The sequence below is a fragment of the Amphiura filiformis genome, chromosome 4, assembly GCF_039555335.1.
Source record: "Amphiura filiformis chromosome 4, Afil_fr2py, whole genome shotgun sequence".
Classification (NCBI taxonomy): Eukaryota; Metazoa; Echinodermata; class Ophiuroidea; order Amphilepidida; family Amphiuridae; genus Amphiura; species Amphiura filiformis.
In genome coordinates this window covers 34,941,447-34,963,053 of record NC_092631.1, presented here as the reverse complement: position 1 = coordinate 34,963,053, position 21,607 = coordinate 34,941,447, and the positions used below count along the sequence as shown (strand labels likewise).

At 36.9% G+C, this 21,607-nt stretch overlaps 1 pseudogene; it reads left to right on the top strand.

Moving 5' to 3' along the window:
• Positions 1-2,389: 2,389 nt before the first annotated feature.
• On the top strand, positions 2,390-19,666 carry LOC140150160 (nose resistant to fluoxetine protein 6-like; annotated as a pseudogene).
• The last annotated feature ends 1,941 nt before the right edge of the window (positions 19,667-21,607 follow it).

Genomic DNA, 21,607 nt, shown 5'->3' with positions numbered 1-21,607 from the left:
AACAGGCTAATTCCGCGACTAACTTTCACAACTATAGTGTTCCATGACTATTAAACTCTAGTTTGGAAGCCCTGTCTTCCACGGCAATGTAGTGTTTACTAGCAACGAAACAAACATACTTAAGAAGCTGCCAGTTTTATTTGCTAGATATATTAGGCAGTCAACACAAATAGGTGGTTACTGAAAACTAACTATGTGGCTATTTACACAGAAATGGTAATTCTATTTGAAGAATCAAGTTTCGTGGTTACAAAATTTTGAATCAAATTTCGCAATCAAGACGTTGAAATAAATTGTAGCTACTTCCGTTTAAAAAAAATACAGTATAAGACAATAAGACATAGCTCAATCTTTTAAGATTAAAATCCTTTAGCATGTTTAGTGCAACTAATCGTCTATCAAAATAAAAAAGTCCAATTTTAATATTTTGTTCAATGTTTTCTTGCAATTGCAGTCATAAAATGCAAAGACTTGACACAAGTCTAAGTATTCAGAACCATACTAGGCTAAGATTAATATTACTCTTTCTACCTATGGGACATGACTGACCCGTGTGACTATTTTGATGATGGTTCCAACTGTCCAATCCAGAGGATGATTTAAGGAAGCCCCATCATGCACTGCAAACGTGTTATCACTAGAGTTTCAACTGCCACTTTACTTTTCAAATCCCATTGAATTCTGTGCAAAAGATGTTGTTTAAGAATTGTGCGTGTGTCATTATTACTTGGTCGATTTCAGAACAAAAGTGATGTATGCATAAAGGATAATTCACACCTTCTGTAGGTAACATAAAATGTGAAATCGACTAGCATTTTGAATGCGTTTTTATTGTAAATATATCAGTCCAAATTCAAATTTAACCATGCCCGTCAATGCAATGTGCGAGCAGTGGTGTCATGTCCACTCACACAGCTGTGCTAACCGCAAGTCAACACAGTGGCGTGGTGGGAAGTGCTTAAATCATCCTCTGTGTCCAATCCAAGACGGTCGAGCATTCGTAAGGGATAGTCCAGTGGTTTCTTTCATTCCATCTGTCCAACGGAGCTTCAGCCTGCCTCTTCTGCAAAGTCCTTCAATTTGACCCTGAACACTATCGTTTCCAAGTTGTCATCATTTCTTCTTGAGATGTGACCAAAGTACTGTTATTTGTTGTGATAAAACCTCTGGCACATGGAACATTTGACAAACCTCATCAAGTTGATTTCTAACATATTCATTGTGATCTTTCCATGAGAATTTTTCAGTATCTTTTGCCAGCACCACATTTGCGTACATTCGTATTAAAAGGATGCACTTATCGGCTGATACATGTGTCTCTTTTTACATAATTGTTGGGAATACGGAGAACATTCATAAACTATGTGACTTGGGGATGATTTGAAGTGACCTCCACTTGAGATGAGTCTGGTATTTATTCTTAGCTATTAGGGTAAAAAGAGACACAAGTACATCCTTTGGTTATGGATGTACACTTTTCAAATGCGTGGATCCTGGATCTGTCTACCCTTTATAAAGCCCATGTTTCCGAGCCATATGTAGCAATAATGTTGGGAAGACCAGAACATTCATGATGTTAATGTTGGTTGCTCTGGAAACTCCTCTATTACTGTGTGGTCCAAGAAAGTTAAAAATATTAACCACATCTATGTCCTCTCCATCAGCCTTTAACTGCTGCTCTTTTTAACATTCAGGAACAGTTTATTAGGTCAGTTGCAGTTCAGTTGCTGTTCTTGCAATGCGGGTGGTGTCACCATCGTAACTGAGGTTATTTGTTCGTCAACCTCCAATTAATACCATTCCATAATATCCAGCAAGTGCAATTCTCGATTATACACTGCATCGATATTGAAAAGTTAGGGTGATAAAATACATCCTGACGTACTCCTTGGTCAATTGTAAACCAGTCTGAGACCCCACACTTACTGTGGCTTTCTGTCGTTGGTACAACGATTTTATTAAGTCCACCACACGTGCGGAGAATCCCTTTTCTTTCATGATGTCTCATTACTTTCCATGCTGGATACAATCAAAGGCCTTGGAATAGTCTAAAGTATGAAGCAGAGAAACAGAGTTTTTGCCATTAGCATGATTAGGATCCTTAGGTTGCCGATCTGATTTCCTTTTCCTTTCCTGAAACCTGCCTGGTCTGGTGCTAACTCTCTTTCGAGATGGTCCCGAATTGGTTCAGCACAGCAATGATATGAAGCAATACCGTCTGGTATGATAGATTAGAGATATTGTAAGATTGTTAGCACATTGTCTGGTGTCACCTTTCTTAGATAAAGGGAGAAACAGCACCGTTTTCCTATCTTTACCTTGGTTCATTGTTCTCCCGATCCATGTTCCGATCTTCAAAGTTGTTTTACCGAGGTTTAGTTTGGTCTCAATGTCCACTGAACCATCAACTTCAGCACCTCCAAATGGCTTTAATGTTGGTACTAAACTACATGATACCATCCATCCTTTCTTGTATCCGAACTCATCATCATGGCAAAAATAAATAGTGGTGGTATTTGCCTTTGCCTTCCGCCATTGCTAGATGGCTATTGGCTCTCATTAAGCTCGTATGCCTACCCAAATCTGGGTGGTAGTATTGCATACCAAAATACACTACCAGTAGCAAGCGCCTTGACTTGACCTGATATCTTTGATCTTACACTATTTTTTTGTTAATAATTTGGCTATAAAACAGAACAGAAAATACGTTTATTAAAAATGAGAGTGCTGATATTAGATTTTGTACAAGTCTTTACGATTGATTGTAACACCATACAATACACCCTAAAATGCATATTTTTTTGCTTTTTGCGTTCATTACAAACAGGCATGAGCTGTTTCATTTGGCAAAACATTTGTACTGCGGGAGCAAGTGGGCCCACAGAGTGTCCAGAAACTTCAGGAATTGTGTAAATATTTTGTTTCTTGTTAGATGTACATGTACATTAGCTTATATTTATTGCCAGATATTTCTGAAACGTAGTGAGTAAAATAGACGTAGTATAAATGTTTTTTTTTACATTTACAGTGTATGCTTCGTGGGGAGAGAATACTGAATGGTTACGAGCTATCTTTACTGGTGTCGCCAGATCATATGGTGCCTACGAGCTGTGCGTTGGAATAACCAAAGGAGTTGATGCCGCTCCATTTGATGCTCAGTATTGTGCATTGGAGTATCCTCTTATTGAATTGGTAAGAACAGGGTTGTAACTTATAACGAGTTACAAAAAGATTCATCTTTTCGGTAAATCCCATAAGCATTTGCGGGTTAAACCTGAGATGTCGTCATTTGACGTCACGCCGATGCGCACATCGTTACGGCTTCGCAGTAACGATATTCACTAAACGATGTGGTCATCGGCCTGATCTCAAATGACGACATCTCAGGTCTACCCGCAAAGGCTTATGGGATTTACCGAAAAGGTCAATTGAATTAAGGTATTTTCGTAAAATTCTTATAATTATTAAGAAAGGAGCTCATCATTTTTTTTAGTTCTGTTTGGTTTGGGTATTAAACACCCAAAAATTAAAGTTGCCAACAAAATGATTTTTAGCTTTCAGGGACATCCCTGTATGAGTTAGTGTTCATTTAAATTTTGTTTGAAATGGTGGTCAGATGGTTGATATTAAGGACACTTTTAAAATTAAGGACCACTAATGATGCACTCATAGTATTATATTTCATAAAGGTTGGTGTTCAGGCTGAGATTGGCAGTTGCTGGCCATCCACTTGTACGGCAGAGGAATTAACAATTGCGCATAAACAATGTGAGTGTTCAGAATCTGAATTTGTTGATCTTATCCTATCTAAAAAATACCACCACTACTACTACTATCACCACTACCACCACACCACACCACACCACACCACCACCCCAAACCCTCACCACTACCACACTACCACTACTACAACCGCCACCATCACCTACATCACCACCATCAGTAACACCAACAAGACAGAGCTTCCAAAACATAGTAACCACAACCACCACCACTACAACCACCACCTTGCACTTGCATATTAAACTGATTTGAATTGATTCTTCATTTTTAACACAGATCTTGGATTCAGAGGACAAATATCCCAAATTACTTACGACTGTCTTGTTGACATTCCTTGGAGTCCTGGTGCTATTGCAACTCTGTAAGAACATTAATTTTATAATCACTTCATGACTTTGCCATCTTATCAAGTAAATTTTTATAAGCATTGTCTGAATGGTCATAGAGCTAGGAACGTCGTGAAATGTCCAGATGAGCCATTGTGACAAAGGGCCAGTTGGTAATTGGTAAAAGGACGGCAGGGCTAGTGGAGCTCACTTTTAAAATATTTTCCAACGCGCTTCATAAGCCACAATTTTAAGTCACATGTAACTCTATTTGCCATTCCGGGGTGGGGAGCCCGAGGGAGTATTCTCCTCCGAGTGGATACATGTTTCAAAAATATTGTGAAAATTACCTTAAAATGTTTTCAATTTCACCCTCATCTTTTAGAAGATCCATGCCCCAAGGCCATGATCCGGCCTTGAGGACTAATTACAATCAACTTTTTCCTTGATGGGATTCAGGCCACCATGATTGCCCACACGTCAGTCTGGGGGTCAGTTGATAACTTACTTTTCTTCTTTAACATGTTACAAACGCACAGCAGGCCTGATATTATTACCAACAAATTAGTAAGGCCTATTTGAATTCCTTCCTGCAACTTGGTGGAAATAATCACCAGTTGGTGTCACCAGTAGTCATTCATAGCATATAGTAAGAAAAAAGAAATGTATCAATTGATAATGTATTGCTTGCCTTTGATACTCCAAACAGGTGCGCCTTGTCGGTTTGTGCGCTCTTTGTTGTCATTGGCAGTATTTATCACGTGACATTTCACGAACGCCTTACGTCACCAAAAACGAAAACAGAACCAGAACATGTTTACGAACAGCCTGTATCAGATGAAAATGCGAACGATGACCCAGTTTATGCTGTTATGAATGAAAAAGAAGTAAATAGCCGTGCCGCAGCCACTGTCAAAGAAGAAAAGGCGCCGGTGTACGACAATACCAACATAGCCTCACACTCTCTGGCCAAGGAAATAACAACGTTGAAAATTGAAGAGAAACAAGCGAGTAGCGAAAGTTCTCCAGCAAAGGGTAAGGACAATAATTTCAGAATACAACTTTATCTCTGGCCTTACCAAATATTGCGATAGCATATTTTTATTTCTTATGTGTATGGGGTGTACATATGGAAATGATTATGGTTAGGTTTCCTTTCTCGCTCTTATTCTCATAATACAGACTTGATATTTAGTATGGAATATTTCTTCACGAAGAGCCTAGACTAATCTGAAAGGGGTTTGCATGTAGTGAATTAGCCAAATATGGCGGATTTAAGGAGACTGAATTTGAGTTTTGTGGGAGGTAAATATCTGAATTTCGGAACATTGTTATTAAAAGCTGAAATTCAGCCTCCTTAAATCCACCATTTTAGGCAAATGCACTAAATTACGAGCACCATAATGTAAACTTATGGAAAGCACAGGTACCCCGATTACTATTTAGACCGTGCGGTTTATGCAGACCCCATCCAGACTAGTCTTTCCACTTCGTGAATAAATATTCCATACTAAATGTCAAGTCTGTAATATCGGTATGGATGACCCTCTCTTAATTACATCGAGCAAGGCGTCTGATGTGATTGAAAAGCATATTGGCATAGATACCGGTGATGGGGGTGGGATGAATTCACCCCCAATACTTTGATCCATACAATCATTACCCCCAGTGTTGACGCCTGTATGTGGGTTTCTGACAAAATTAACCTCATATTTGGCCTCATACATGTCATAAGTGCCTATTTTTGCTCTCTTTGTGCGAATTTGTTCGACTTTTGCACCATGCGCTTCGCGCGCATTATTATACCATAAAATTATTCTGGCGCCAAAAGGTGCTGGATTCACTATACTTCATAGATTTTTTCCCCCAACCCTATCTCCCATAATGTCAAAAAGAAATCTACGCTACTGCAGTGAAAAGTGTTTATCATTTCCTCCATGAAACTTACTGGAAATGATGATATAAGTGCCAAAATTTTACAAGGTAATTTCAAGGCCATCGGACATTATTCAGTTAATATGTAATTGTATATACAAGCCACGCGAATGTTCAATACTTCACCTGCATTGTTGTTGTAAATGCCTACCAAAAAGTAATTACCCACTTCATTGCGATATAAAACTCAAAATCTATGCATCAACCAGTGGACTTCGGGTATATATATAAATGCGCTTTTATAAATGCGCACGTGACATCTACAAGTCGCCATACCGTGTTCAACGATGTAAGGTACCCGGATGTGCACAAATTCCACACGCAAAAGTATAGGCGAAAATGACAGGTTACAAGAAAAATTTGTTTTGCAAAATAGTGGCATTGATTGCAAAGGGCAAAATAATTTGACCCGAAACATAAACTCTTTATTTGGATTTTCCATTACGGAAAAACAAAATTTATGACGGAAAAGCTAGATATAGCTGATTTAAAAAGTTATATTTCAATATTTCCGTGCTAAATGGGCGTGGCAATTGGCCATATTGATGACGAAATGTGATAGTAACCCAGCAAACACAAAAACGTTTTAAAAACATTTTAAATAAGTTATATTTTGGCTTTTGGTTTAGGTAAAAACGTTTTAATAACATTAAAATGTCGGGTTATATAAAGGTCATGATAACGTTTTAAAACGTTTTGTATGAAAACACACTACAAAAATATTTTTAAATGTTTTCAAAAAATGTTATTGTAAACAATTTTTGCAAACATTTTTGCCAAATATTGTGTCAATACTTAAATAACATTATGTTAAAATATTTGAACCCAGCAAACACAGAAATGTTCTTAAAATGTTTTTTCAAAACCTTTTAATAACATTTAAATGTCGGGTTATATAAAGGTCATGAAAACGTTTTTAAAACGTTATTGAAAATATTTTTGGCAAACATTTTTCGCAAAATATTTTTACAACCCCAAAATAACATTCTGTTTAGAATGTTTTTTGTATCAAGTTTTCAAGAATGTTTTTGGAATGTTATTAAAACGTTTTTATACCCTTTATATAACCCGACATTTAAACGTTTTCTGTAAAACATTTTTGTTTGCTGAGCAGTAGATTATCAGAAAATGTTTTTTAAGGTTATAAAAACGTTTTATACTCTTAATATACCCTTTATATAACCCGACATTTAAACATTTTCTGACAACCTTTTATAACCTTTTGCGAATGATGTCGAAAACGTTTTGTGTTTGCTGCGAAGTTAGATCCCGTCATACACATTATTGTCATGGTATTATATTGTAATTGTATACGTCAATTTTGTTCAGTTTGATTCAACCGGCTTATAAAGTTTTACTTTACACGGAAGGGGAAAGTTAGCAAAAAAACAATTAATTTATGAGTGTAAAAGGGGGAAGGGGTGGTTTTGGGGGAAGGGGAGGGGGACAAATAATATTTATAAAATTATAAGTAAGGCGAGAAAGAGAGAAACCCTGTTCTACGGGCGAACGGACCTTTCAAGTAGGGTCGGTCGGTCGGTTGGTATTTTAATTTTTTTTTTTAAATAACCCAAAAATCACAAAAATCTGTAAATAAATTTAAATTTGAGAAAATACCAAAAAAATTGTCCTGATATTTCCGAAATTTGGGGTCGGCATTCATTTGTACAGGAAAAGTTTGTTTCCCAATTTGTTCAAAATAGAACAGGGTTTTCGTTTTTCGTCGCATAAATAAATAAATAAATAAATAAATAAATAAATAAATAAATAAATAAATAAATAAATAAATAAATAAATAAATAAATAAAATAAATAAATAAACATTAGTTATGTTTGTACATGGGGTGCTGTGCAATAATCATGATCCTTTGATATCCATGATTTATCCTTGCAAATTTATAGCATCGAACCTCCAGCCAATGTTCCTTGCCAGTGCTAGCCACGAAACAAGGTCACAACTGTAGCCACTCCTTCAATGGTCGCCATTTCAGTGATTGACAGTGATGTAATACAAATATGGCGCTGGCCATCTGGTCACGTGCGCATTTATAAAAGCGCATTTATATATACAACCGAAGTCTACTGTCAACGGGCATTCTCCCCAACTACACGTAAAGACCAGTAATAGAAAAACAGCCTTAAAATAAAAACGGCCTATTCATTCCCCCCCCCCCCAAATTTTGCACGTGACGTCGATTTGATATCTGGTATGCAAAACAAATGGCGTCGTTACTGCTCTTCTAGATCCATTTATATTTTGTTATGTCCACCCTAAACCAAGGTGGACACAATACATAAATAAAAGCTTCTGTCACTTACGAGGCTAAGGCCCGTGGTATTCGAACTTATTCTATAATAATAATTAAAAACGCTTTTCATAATTATACAATAATAACAACCAACATAGTACATGAAAACTCGACTGCCATTGTCAACATTCTAATAATGACCCAAATTCACGTGTTTGCATAACGTTTTTAGGGAACTTATGTTGGTACTTCTACTGTGCGAACCAAATGAATGCCTGACATGAAGACAAATTGTCCGTATTGCAATGTTTTCTGTTTCGCAATTGTTTTAACAGTTTATGTTCTTCTCTTTCCCTCCCATTTCACAAAAGATAGCTATCATTGTTACTATTTACGAACCATCTTTCCTAATCCATAGAAATAAGCACTCCTTGTAATTCCTTTTAGAAATAAAACTACAGTAAGCCAAAGAATTAAGGTAACAGTTGTGGTACCCTGTATATCCTGAATAAAGACAAGTATGTCAAAATTAAAACAAGCAACCAATACCTGTACTCTTTAGCTCTGATTCAAGACCTTATTTGTTGAAATTGGTTGAGAATTAAAGAAACGGTGATCTAAAACCTAGTGAAGAAATGAAATCAAAAGTTGTACTTTTGTGTTCTGTTTTGTGCACATGACGACGCTAGTTTTAAGGTTATTAATTATTTTAAACTGTTGTGATTTGATAGTTCACAGTATCTTACGAATGGTAGTGAGCTTTGGCAAAAACTGCATTGCTCAATTCATAGCGAGTGTGTAGAAGAATTAAAATATCACAGATATACTTTTATAGGTGCTGCGGTTCTTGAGTTACGTTGTAAAGAGGGCTGAAACAACAACACTTTTGTAAAACGTACATAACTCATTAACAACAATAAATTAAGCAAGTTTGCAAAGTATACGATGTGTAGAATGAACTTTTGCAAAACATCAAGGTGTTATTTTTCAATAATATATTGATCTAGATAATGAAAATCGATTTTTAGGTACTAGTTGCTTCGACCAACAATACCTCGTCTACCCTTAACGTGCGAATCAATTGAAGCACGGCGCTAGTTCTCTTGTTCGCGAACGCTTTGTGTACAAATCAATAGGGCATGCAATGGAACAAACTGCAACTTTTAAATTGGCTTCTTCCTTGGGTTTTTGGATCGTCGTGTTTTTATTTCTAGAGCAATTTCAACAAACGAGGTCTTAAATTCGAGCTAAAAAATGCGGCTATTGGCTGCTGGTTCCAATTATGACAGATCTGTCTTTGTTAAGGATATACAGGGGGTGAACATAACTGGTACCTTACTTTTTTGGCTTATATATGTTGTTGGATTCTCTTCCTTCCAGATCGTATGGACCAGTTGTTGATGTCATTCTCTATCATCCAAAATACTGAAAAGATTTTTTCCACCAGTTCTCCATCTTCAATGCTAGGTGCTCTCAATGGCATACGAGTACTAAGCATGTGGTGGGTTATTTTAGGTCATTCCAATCAATTTCTCCTTGGTTATCGCTTTGGTGAGTATTAACTTACATATATCATAGCATATCACGGTCCCATCTTAATATCATGGCAAATTTTGTCAACAGAGGGATATGTTACTGATTGTTTTAATGTTTAACCCTAGAACTACTGAGCCATTTTGTAACACGGACTACGAAGGGGGGGGGGTGTTTGCCCCTAATTTTTAATTATAAACGTCATATTCCATTATATTTGATACCAATGTATAGGTGATACCAAAATAAGTACAAACATTCCCCACATAATGTCGCTATGATGTCATAATATGAGGGCGCTCATGCAAATTTGGGAAATTTTGGCTATGTACAAAAGTTTTATGACGGATGAAAATCTTGGGTGCTTGGGGTTGGTACAAGGGTTAAACCCGTTTGTTTTGGTCTCGACTACGCGCTCGACAAATTCCTCAAACCAATTCACGTATATATGTTTCTTATAAACTGTTATTCGGTATTCTGCAAAAAACATAAGGATTGTTTTATGTAGTCTAATTATGAAATCAATCATTCCAATGTGCTAGAACGCAGCTTTAACCCCAATATGTTTGTAAACTTAGAAAATGAACTTTGAATTACCTTTGTATTAAATGTTTTCACTCGGTGATTTTTTGCGTATGCAGATAATCCAGAATACGGGTTCAAAATGCTGCAGAAAACAGCTTTCCAAGCAGTTAACAATGGCACCTACTCGGTAGATACCTTCTTTGTACTAAGGTACGCAGTCTTATTTATTATCTTCATGGAGTCGCATTTGCTAGCAACCAATTTATGTCGTTAAATTTAAGTAAAGTTTGAAAACAAGAACTTTATAATATTCACGATTTTGTTTATCTGAAACATACCGCTTTTACGATTGTCTATCGGAGTCGACGCTAAGTCAGGTTTGTGTAAACGATCTCAAAAATAGCGCCAATAGCGCGAGCGTAGACAAATAGGTCTTCGCGCGTAAGATGAGCGATGTCGCCAGATTTACGCTTTAGGCAATAGAACCACATAAGTTCGATCTTTCGATTGAGCATCGATGCTTGGTCGATCATTATTATTTATGAAATATCAATGAATTAGCTATAATTAATTGTTATAAAATATAATCTTTGGACCTATTACATTGTCCAATACAATTTTACCATTACTTCTGATTAATTAGTTGATTCCGCTCTCTTGTGGAGTCATTCATTATCAACATAGGATATCATAGGTGTAATAGGATGTTATGTTAGTACGATACAATCTGGTTTTTTTTGTGTCATATTTCAACTACGTCACATTATAAAAACGCAAGGTAATTGCTTGTTCCAATCTGCTTGTCTAAAACAAGAATTCCATCGGGAAAAACACAGTACAAGTGATTTTACCCAATGCAGTGACGTTTATAAATGGAATCAGCGTTGGGTTAAGATGTAAAATACACCAAATTAGCCTATTCACCATTTGCACGGATCCGTCATACAAAACGAGGTCCTCCTTGAAACACGTGCGCAAAAAGTGCATTTTTGTTTCTCGCTCTCATACCGCAACAAACATGACCTGTTGCCCGTGGGGATCGACGCTAAGTCAGGTACCGCGTGAGCAAACTCAAAAAATAGCGCAACAAGCGCGAGCATACACAAAAGAAACTTCGTGCGTAAGATAAGCGATGTCGCCAGGTCTGAACGCTGTACCGGCGTCAGCTGAATTCTAATACGCCTAGGGGGCACAGGCATGGAAAATTCTGTTTATTTATTCATCTATGCTCGCTCTTTTCTAGCAACGTGCCAGAAGGCTTTTACAAAGCTTTACAAAGCTGTACGCGGCAATTAAAGCACGCGTTTGACAGGCGTACGTACACGCAACAGACACTTTGAGGGTAGAGTCTCGTTTTGAGATTACCGTGCGATCGGCGAATTGTTAAGACTTCATCTAGAGATTGTGCAGCTGCGGTCCGTGCAGCTGTATAATTTATGTCTTGATACTTGGCTAACTCTATGCAAGCCTATATTAAGTTAATACCCACGTTTTTTTTGTTTCTTTGTTTGATGATTTTAAATGCTAACGTTGTTAATATCGATATGTTTTGTTTGTTTTGTAACTTAATAGTGGCTTACTAGTAACATACATGACACTGAAACAACTCGCCAAAACCAACGGGAAAGTCAATTGGTTTCTTTACTACTTCCATCGCTTTTGGCGTCTAACACCCACCTTGATGGTTGTCGTCGCCATAACGGCCACATTGGGTACCTATCTGGGGAAAGGCGTCGGTAAAAACCAATTTTTGAGGATTTGACAGAGCAGTGTGCGAAATATTGGTGGGCACATCCACTATATATCAATAATTTGTATCCCTATCCTGGAGCGACAATGACTCAGGTAAGATAATAATGCGTTGTTAATCCCATCCCAAAAAGAAAGTATCCAGTTAAATTTTGGTCCATAAGACTAAGAAGGAATGTTAAGCAAGACCTACTAAAAGTATGTTATAAATAAATATATTCCGCACAGTTTGATACCTCATTTGTTTTAAAAGTGGAGTAGCAGGACCTAATCAATATTCATATTGTTTCACTGAGAGCATGCGCCGCAGATGTCTGGCAGTCCTTGATGCAACAGGAGGACATACCAGATATTGACTGTGAATTCAATGAAACACATGAAGTGAAGTCAAACAGTCTTAGTCCGTCTCTGTTATGGTGTACCTTTATGAAGAATCTTGAGACGCAGGAAAACCACATCAATAGGAATACTGCAACTTTAAAATCCTGGGTAGGTGCATCCAAAAGGTCATTGTGTCATTAATTCTGCATCGATTTGGACAAATCGTCGTCCGTATTCCATAGTGGCGTATAGTGGGGCGCCGCGAATAAACAAGTTTTCGAGAAAATCGGGTTTGAAGAAATGCCAATTTAAAATCGAGTTGTGTAAATCAGACATTCATTATATTTTGTAAATGATGTGAAATTCCTGTAGTAAACTAAATAGATTTTATTGTTATATATTTTTCAAAAGAAATAAATACATACTATTGCTGGCAAACTGAAAATAAAACTATACGTCACTATGGAAAACGAACAAAACGCAATACCCTAACCTAACGTTAACCGTACGCCACCTCGGTCGCCGTGTAATCCCTATGGCGTTACTTTTCGTCGTTCGTATTCCATAGTGGCGTATAGGTCCGATACGTGTACGCCACTATGACATACGATGTTTTTCATTTTGCCGATATTTCATAATTATAAAATGTGTATAAAAAGTGGCGTATGGTCGATACGCCACTATGGAATACGAAAAATGTCACTTTGTAACTATACGCCACATTTAGTTAATTAATTACTAATTAATTAGCTAATTATGACTGATGAGACTTAGAAAAAATGAAAGAGGACATAATTAAAAACATATGTGCCAATTTTCAAAAAAATGACCAAAAATCACTATACGCCACTATGGAATACAGCCGACGAAATGAGGTATCAAACTGTACAGGATAAATTTATCTGTAACATACCTTTGGTAGGTTATGATTCAAGACCCCATCTTGGACTTATGGACCAAAATCAAACTGGATACTTTCTTTTTGGGAGGGGTTTATATTTTGTTGCGACACTATATCCATATAGCCTAAGCAATTTTGAAAATTGAGTTAATCAATATGCCTGGCCCCTGGCTTCTTAGTGACTAGGGCTATATAGGGGATATATTGAAATCCGTTCATTGCATATTTACATACTTAATTGGAAAGTTATAAGCTTTAAAATACCAAATTTCTTAAGCATTTCTTTGTTTTTGCTTCTTACTATGACCTGTATCTCAACTCTATTAATTCTCGCTATTCACAATAAGGGCGCCGCCAACAGATTTGCGATATAATCGTGAGTGTATCATGGGAAAAGGTTGACATCAAGTCCGCGAATCGATATTACCATGCTATTACATAATGTGAAAACGTGACAATTAATTTTTTTTGTCAAAACAATTTGTGTTACACGCGATATCGATAAATCAATAATACTTGTAATGTGTTTTGAAATGTGCACAATGGTAATTTTCTCTATCGATTTGATGTCGACCTTTTCAAATGATACATCACGATTATCCAAAGACTATTGTCAATCTGATATTCGCCTCTTATTGTGAATAGCGAGAATTGAAAGTTATAAGCTTTAAAATACCAAATTTCTTAAGCATTTCTTTGTTTTTGCTTCTGACTATGACCTGTATCTCAACTCTATTATTGCATTCATCTTATTTTACTACTAACATGACTAATATTAATATGTTTGCTTTGTACTTGATTTTCAGTCATGTGTGGGATGGACATGGTATCTCGCAAATGACATGCAGTTTTATCTCATCAGTCCATTCATTGTGTACCTTCTCTGGAAGTAAGAATAAGATGATTGATTCTATTGAATATGAAGATTAACATGCTTATTTCTATGCTTATATTAGTGATTAATTAATGTCATGATAATGTTTTGAAGCTACACACAGAAAAATCGGACCTTTATTATGTAAAAAAATACCAAGTATAATGATGTTGTGTATAATTTCGACATTTTTTTTACACAGGTTAAGTAAAATTTCATCAAAATATTTTACCAGTTGTTATGTAATTTTAAAATGCACCTATTCGAAAGGCAAAACATACATTGGCCAGATATTTTGCCGAGTTTATGTAGTTTTTACCTATTTCAGGTAAGAATATAGCGCCGACCGAAAGCAATCATGGCGGAACGGTCTATGGATTTCCCATGTATCCCTCATGGACCATACTGGTAAACAAACAAACAAACAAACAATGAGGAGTTTATAAGATCTGAATTTGTAATGTAAAATGAGGTATATGAGCAGGCTCGTGTACTGCTCTTCCATTAATTACCGTTACTCCGCTTTTTTAGTATTTTCATTATTCTCATTTTTTCCGAAAGAAACTGGAAGTGGGGTGTTGGTTCCATCGTGCTCCTTTGTCTGATGTCGTTTGGTTCAACAGCCTACATAGCAACATATTGGGGTCTTGGTATCGGCGGAACTGGGTAAGATCTAGGGTCTACAAGGCACACTGTTGGCCTAAACTTATCATAAAAAACTCCTGCATCATTTTATTGGACAATTGTGTGTTCAATGATTAGCCAACTTTATGAAGATAATAATGATATAATGTACGACCACATCATACCTCAAATTAGAAGTAATATAAATTAAAAAGTTCTAAATAATTATTAGTGGCGTAGCTAAGGCTTGTGGCGCCCAGGCTGAGGATACATAATGGCGCTCCTCCTCAATTCTTGAAACAAGTACGTGCGGAAATGTGCACAAATAGTGCCTATTGCTCATTAATTTGGGTTATAACGAAGTTGAATATCGGCTTTCAATTGATCTTTCAAATGATTTTGTGTATTGAAATGCAAATTTTGACTTTCATTCCTAGAGGGGGCGCAGAATCGATGCTGAATTTGTCAATTTGGCGCTCCCTAATGGTGGCGCCCAGGGCGCGAGCCCCTCTGCCAATCACCCCCCGTTGATACGCCACTGATAATTATGCTATACATGGCGTTGGCCTGCCGGATACGTATTTATTTTCTGCAATCATAACGGACCGCAATACACTAACCGTAACCGTAACCTTAACCCCAAACCTTAACCCCAAACCTGACCCTATCCCTAAACCTTAACCCTAACCATAACTCTAATGGTTAGGTGTACTGCGGCTCATTATGGATTCAGCGGCCCATTTTGGTTGTAGAAGAAAATTAAGTTGCCCGGACATTCTGTAATTTATATTCATGGTAATTTTTCTGTGCAAAAGAGGCGACAAAACTATTTAAAAAGGAAAAAAACAAACAAACGCTCAATTTTAAGATAAATTGTAATTTGCGTGTCTTTACATTCCAGGGCTTATAACAACCGCACAGATTTTGATCCTAATTATCCAGGAGATATTATTTATACCAAACCATGGTGTCGGATACAGACTTATCTTGTTGGGATGCTTCTAGGTTATCTTATCTATAAAATGGAGGGGAAATTTTACAAGATGAAAACAGTGAGTTTCCATTCATGGGGATAAACAAAAGGGTACAATAACTATGTCATAGCTCAAATTTTCAAAGAATATAGTATCAAATATTCGTCTGTAAAAATGATTAAAATAAATACAAAAACGGTATAATATACTATATGCGAAGTCTTCTTTATTTTAGAACCATGAGCTCAACTGAGTTCAAAACCACTATAGAGTACACTTTGTCACCAGACACCGTAGACATAGCAAACTATTCATTTGTTGATGTCTTTTGTCTAGATGAGGTAATAACATTGGAGAATTTGAAAATTGTAACCATACAATTTTGATTTATAATTTGACCTATTTTGACCTATACCTCATTAATAGGGCATTCTAGATATACTATATGACCACTGACTTGTTTGACTCCTTGGGCCAGTTTCTAGAAGCATGGCTAGTGGTCATACTTATTAGTCCTATAACCAGTGCTTACAATTCCACATCATACGTCATCTACAAAGATAAATCAATAAAATGGATCTACATTGGTAGTCTACTGGCTTAGGAAGCCTCACCACTAGCCAAGCTTCGAGAAATTGGCCCTTAGGGACTAAACGAAGAACTTGTGATATTTAATAACTTGATTATTTTTTATAAAGCATTTTAAAACTGAATCCCCTTGTGTGACATGTGACCTCATTAACTCAATTTGCTTAAGGGTGCCTTCTTGGCACCCGTCGGATATCAACTGACCTCTGTGTAAAATTCGAACGACCTTTCCCACCAAACAAGGGTGCTGTTGAAATGCCTCCATAGCCTATAATGATCAGTGATAATTGCCGTATCTCTACCAATTACAGTCATTTTAACATGATTTGCAAGATATTTACGGGAATTTATTGGACTATAAAGATTAAAAACCTTGGTCATGTCAAACGGAAACTTATGAGCGTTTAAACATTTCTTTAACAAATCAATCAAAATGTTCATATTCACTCTTATTTTCAGTTGGTCATCCTCATTGGCTGGGCCGCAGCAATTGCGATTGGTTCGTCGGTAATATATGGTTTGCAGGTGACCGATGGAGACACGCCACAATGGGTAGCAGTACTGTATCAATCAGTCAGTCGATTTGCCTTTGGTGTGGCTGTTAGTTGGGTTATACTAGTCTGTGTCTCGGGAAATGGAGGTAGGAAATTTCATTCCCTCGTTTCAAATAATAAGTTTTGGCTTCTCTTTTGTTCAGAAACCAAAAATCAAGGGATTAAAAAGTGGAGATAAACTGGTCTGCAATCATAACACTATTGTGCTGGGAGGACACAGTAGGGTATATAACCATATGTATAATGGCCTATATTGTGCTAAGCATTATTATTATCGAATATTTATCACCGCGGGCGGTAGTTGATGCTCTATCAAATCTGATTTAGTCTTACTTCAGAGAAGTCTGCAGTTTTTCGATTATGTAACAAACTGGAATGAAAACCGAAAATGCTTTCTACAAATGTTAAGTTTCTAACAAAGGGTAGAAACAAAGATACCGATAATGATGTCAGTCAAGAGCTGAGGCAGGATATTTGGAAACCACGTGACCAAAAACAAAATTAAAACTAAAACTCAATATTTGAAATGACCGAATGTTTTATTGTCACTAATCGCCGAACTGACTACCACCAAAGACTCACCAAAACGCAAGTATATTCCACCATTTAGAAGATGTTACAAATCTAAACTCCTCAACAAAAGTTTAGAAAGATTTTGCAAGCTTCTATATCTCAGATTGTTTTTGACATGTTCATATGTGACCGTTCACGGCGAATGAGCCGTAAATTCCTCCCCCGGTCAATTTTGTTTTATTTCGTGTTTGAAAAATAAACATCATAAGCTTAAAAATGGTATATCATTTGACTTCAAACGATATCCAGAAGCGGGGTTATGGTTTGTTAAACTTTGCTCCTTCAACAAAATTATAGCTTTTTACGTTTTTTCATGTGTCTCTTTTTCCACATTGCTGGCAATAAATATCAAACAGTCATAATTGGCGGTCATTTCAAATCACCCCCAAGTCAACGAGGTTTAGGAAAGTTCTCTCATTGTTAATTGTTGGTTATGCATACGGCTCATTTGTGCTGCCGGGTCACATATGGGTGGATAAGATCTTCTCAAACATAAATATCATTTTGAAAAGGTTTGATTGTATTTTATAGTTTACCATAATTTGTGACTTAAAAATCGAAAATTTACGATATGTATATAATATTTCAAAATATTAATATCGTTTTCTCAAATTTAAGATTACGTCAGGAAATCATATGATTTTGATCTACTTGTCTGAAATTTTCAAGTGTGTGACTTTTTTTGATTGAGAAAACAAGTATATTGTAGAGCATTTTTTGTAAGTGTTAGGGTATCATTAATTAATAATGCACAATCTGGTAAGTCGGGTCCGTAGAACTAATTTTTTTATAGGGTCTCAAATTTTTTGTTTTGTTTCATTGCAGGTTATGTAAATAGTTTCCTATCGTGGTCGGTATGGATACCTCTTGGAAGACTGACATTTGGCGCCTACATGATTCACCCAGTAGTTATATTCCTGGTTATTTTGACAAAGAAAGTAACATTTCATTGGACCTTTGTTGAAGTTGTGAGTCAAACTTTTTAAATATAGTATGGCAACCGTAAAGATTCCCCTAATGGCGCACTTGGGCTCCTTTGCTTTGGGGTACATTTTATGTGTAAATAGAGAGCTCTTTCCTCTGAATTGCCAACGAGAATTGCTGTTCCGTGCCCTTATATAAGGAGAATTAATAATAATAAGCAAATAATTTTTTTGCTGGTGGGCATGTCCGGGAGGGTACTTTTAGGTGGTGCCTAAAATTCCACCTATGTCAAGTGACCCAATAGCGCCATTAGGCGAATCTTTACGGTATAATAATAGACAATACAGTAAAATTATGTAGATCTATCTATAGAAGTGCACATGAAACAATTCGAAGGTGGAATCATTGTCTGATTGCCCGAGCCTACTACTGTACTATTTTTCTTCTTGGCGATCCAGAGGCAGTTGCGTCGCGAGCTCCTCTATTCGGCGTCTGTAAACGCGAGCGTGTGTACGCCAGCGCTTTGTTCAAACTTCCGCTCGCGATTTTCGAAAGTGCGCCCAATAAAATGGCGCACTGACGTCACTGGCTAGACTTGCCAAGATGAAATTAATAGTATTACACCCACCGACTACTACAGGCCATTCGCAATCAGTTAAAGTCCCCGTGCTTTGTATGCTGTAAATTCTCGCATATTCATGAGGGCCGATCGTTCGATTGTACCGTCTCTAACAATCACGCCAGCGTTGTATGCCTTCACGTATACATGATAGAGCCCCGGGGATAGAGCTTTGCGTGGTTTCGCGTTTATGCGAAAGTACGCGGTACATGGGTAGCAGTTTCGCCTGTCGCATTTCATTGAACAATCGGCCCTCATTACCGTACCGGGTGATGCTGAGACTTTGACTGTTTGGAGTTTGTTTGTTATCTCTTTCGTCCATGATTACACCTTGAAACGGTCGGGCTATCATGAGTATATATTGAGAAGAAAAAATTAAGCGTTGTCAATATTAACGTAAACTTTATACAAGTTATTAATATGAAGCATCACAATATGGTTGTTTTTCAGAGTTACTGGTTTATCGCGAATGTAGTTGCGTCTTACGCATGCGCATACATTTTGGCGTTGCTAATTGAAGGACCATCTGCCGGAATAGAGAAAGTGTTCTTAGGACGACCAACGAATGAGAAAAAGAATAAATAAGTAAAGTAGATAAAGTGAACAAAGGGTATCCCAGTTTCACCGTTTATAACCGTCATAGCTCTCGCTCTCGTCACAATTGATAGTAGAATTAAACTGGTTCCAAGCTTGAAACTATTTTTTCTTCTTTGAGCTGTACAAGTGTTATTTTTAAATCATACAAATATTAATTTAAATAAATCAGTTATATCCTAAGTTACTTTAGAATCAATTAATGACACCGTTAGCACTTCATCATGCTTTGGAAGTCTAGAATTAGAAAACAAATTGTGTGAAAAAGTAATCTGAAAATGATCCTTACCCTCTCCTCTTTCCACATAGGCCAGCATGCTTATGCCTTTTAGTAGCTTTTAGTATGGCATGAGCCTAGTCCCATCATGACCAACACGTGGCTCCACATGGTCACGTGACCGTTTGTTTTGACTTTTCGTTATATCATCTGTAAGGCCATCTTAAAGACCCATTAAGTGATTACAGCGCAAGTGTTAAAAAAAATTGTTTATAAATTGCTTAAAAGTGATGGGTAAGTCTTTCAAATTGTCATTCTTGTGATTCTGGATGGTAAGCACTCGAGGTACTAGTATACTGTTTTATACCTAATTGATACATGACCTGCTGAAACACTCCAGAAGTAAAGTTTGATCCTTGATCTGACTGTATGGACTTGGGGAGCCCCACACATGTGAAAAACTTGGTTAAAGCTTTCACCATAGTTACTGCTTTAATATTTATCAAGGGTGTGGCTTCAGGAAAGCGTTGTCAGAAGGTATTGATTACTCATCAATATTACGCTAAAACATTGGTATACGCTAAAGTTATGTTTAAATATGTAATTCATTTGAGTAATGATGAGTAATAAAGGCAAGCACACTCATAAATCTAATTCGTCATTCTATTCTTCCCGTTGCCGTACAAGCCCCTTCACAATGGCAAATGATGCCGGCCGGCGATGTCGCAGAGATAATCGGGCAACACTGACGAAACCTACATCGTACTAGATTCAGAGAAACTTTAACGATTACATAAAATGAGGATACACTGGGAAATGTAAATACATTTAAATACATATTGTGTTCAACTTCGTATATTTATACAGATCTCTTGTCTAATTTGTTATTATTCGGTGCTGCTGTTGGAACTGTGTTTTATTTCATAGCGGCCAGTTCAGGGTTTGATTCATAACGAACAGGCAACACTGAGCAACAGTGAGCAGACGACTCATCGGTTCGGCGAGTAGGGCGCTCTATCGTTGTTTACCTCTTTGGGCGAAGCGGAAAACTGGAAACGTGGCACAGTAATTATAATATGCACAATATTCAAAGTTGATTTGCTAGGTAACTGTGGGAACCGAGACTTGGTACATATAATGTACAATATGTACAAATTATGTTTAACATTTTTTGCTAATTCTAATCTACATAATTAATTAGGACTCAATACTTGAAATATTAAAAGCAGCTCAATAATATTTGACCTATGGGCTCAAAACGAATAATGCTTTTAAAAGCGCTATCAGTATAATCCAGAGCACTGTAGCTGCTTTTCTACTGAGAAACGACCGGCCCTTAACATATGGAACTATGGGCCCTAATCTTGAACGTCCGGGGCCAAAATGGCCAAAGGCACATCTACGGGTTCACATATGAGCCCTTGAAGTTGTAAAACTAGCATTATAACTCTTGTGCCAGTTATTTTATCATTTGGGGCCACGGGGCTCGTAGGGCCTACTATATAAATAATATAATAAGGCTGGTGTATACTTCGAAAGACATTTGTATAATATCCCTAGGGCACTAAGGCAAAGGCTGCTTAAATGGCTGAGAAATAGCATGTTTCCTATTTATGCCCGTTTCTTTTACTGGAAGCAACATTATGCATTATGAATCCACTCTGTAGCTTTAACACAATAACCAATCAACTTTCAATTTTGTATGGTGATAGGGTATGGGGACCTCATGTACCGTGTATCATGA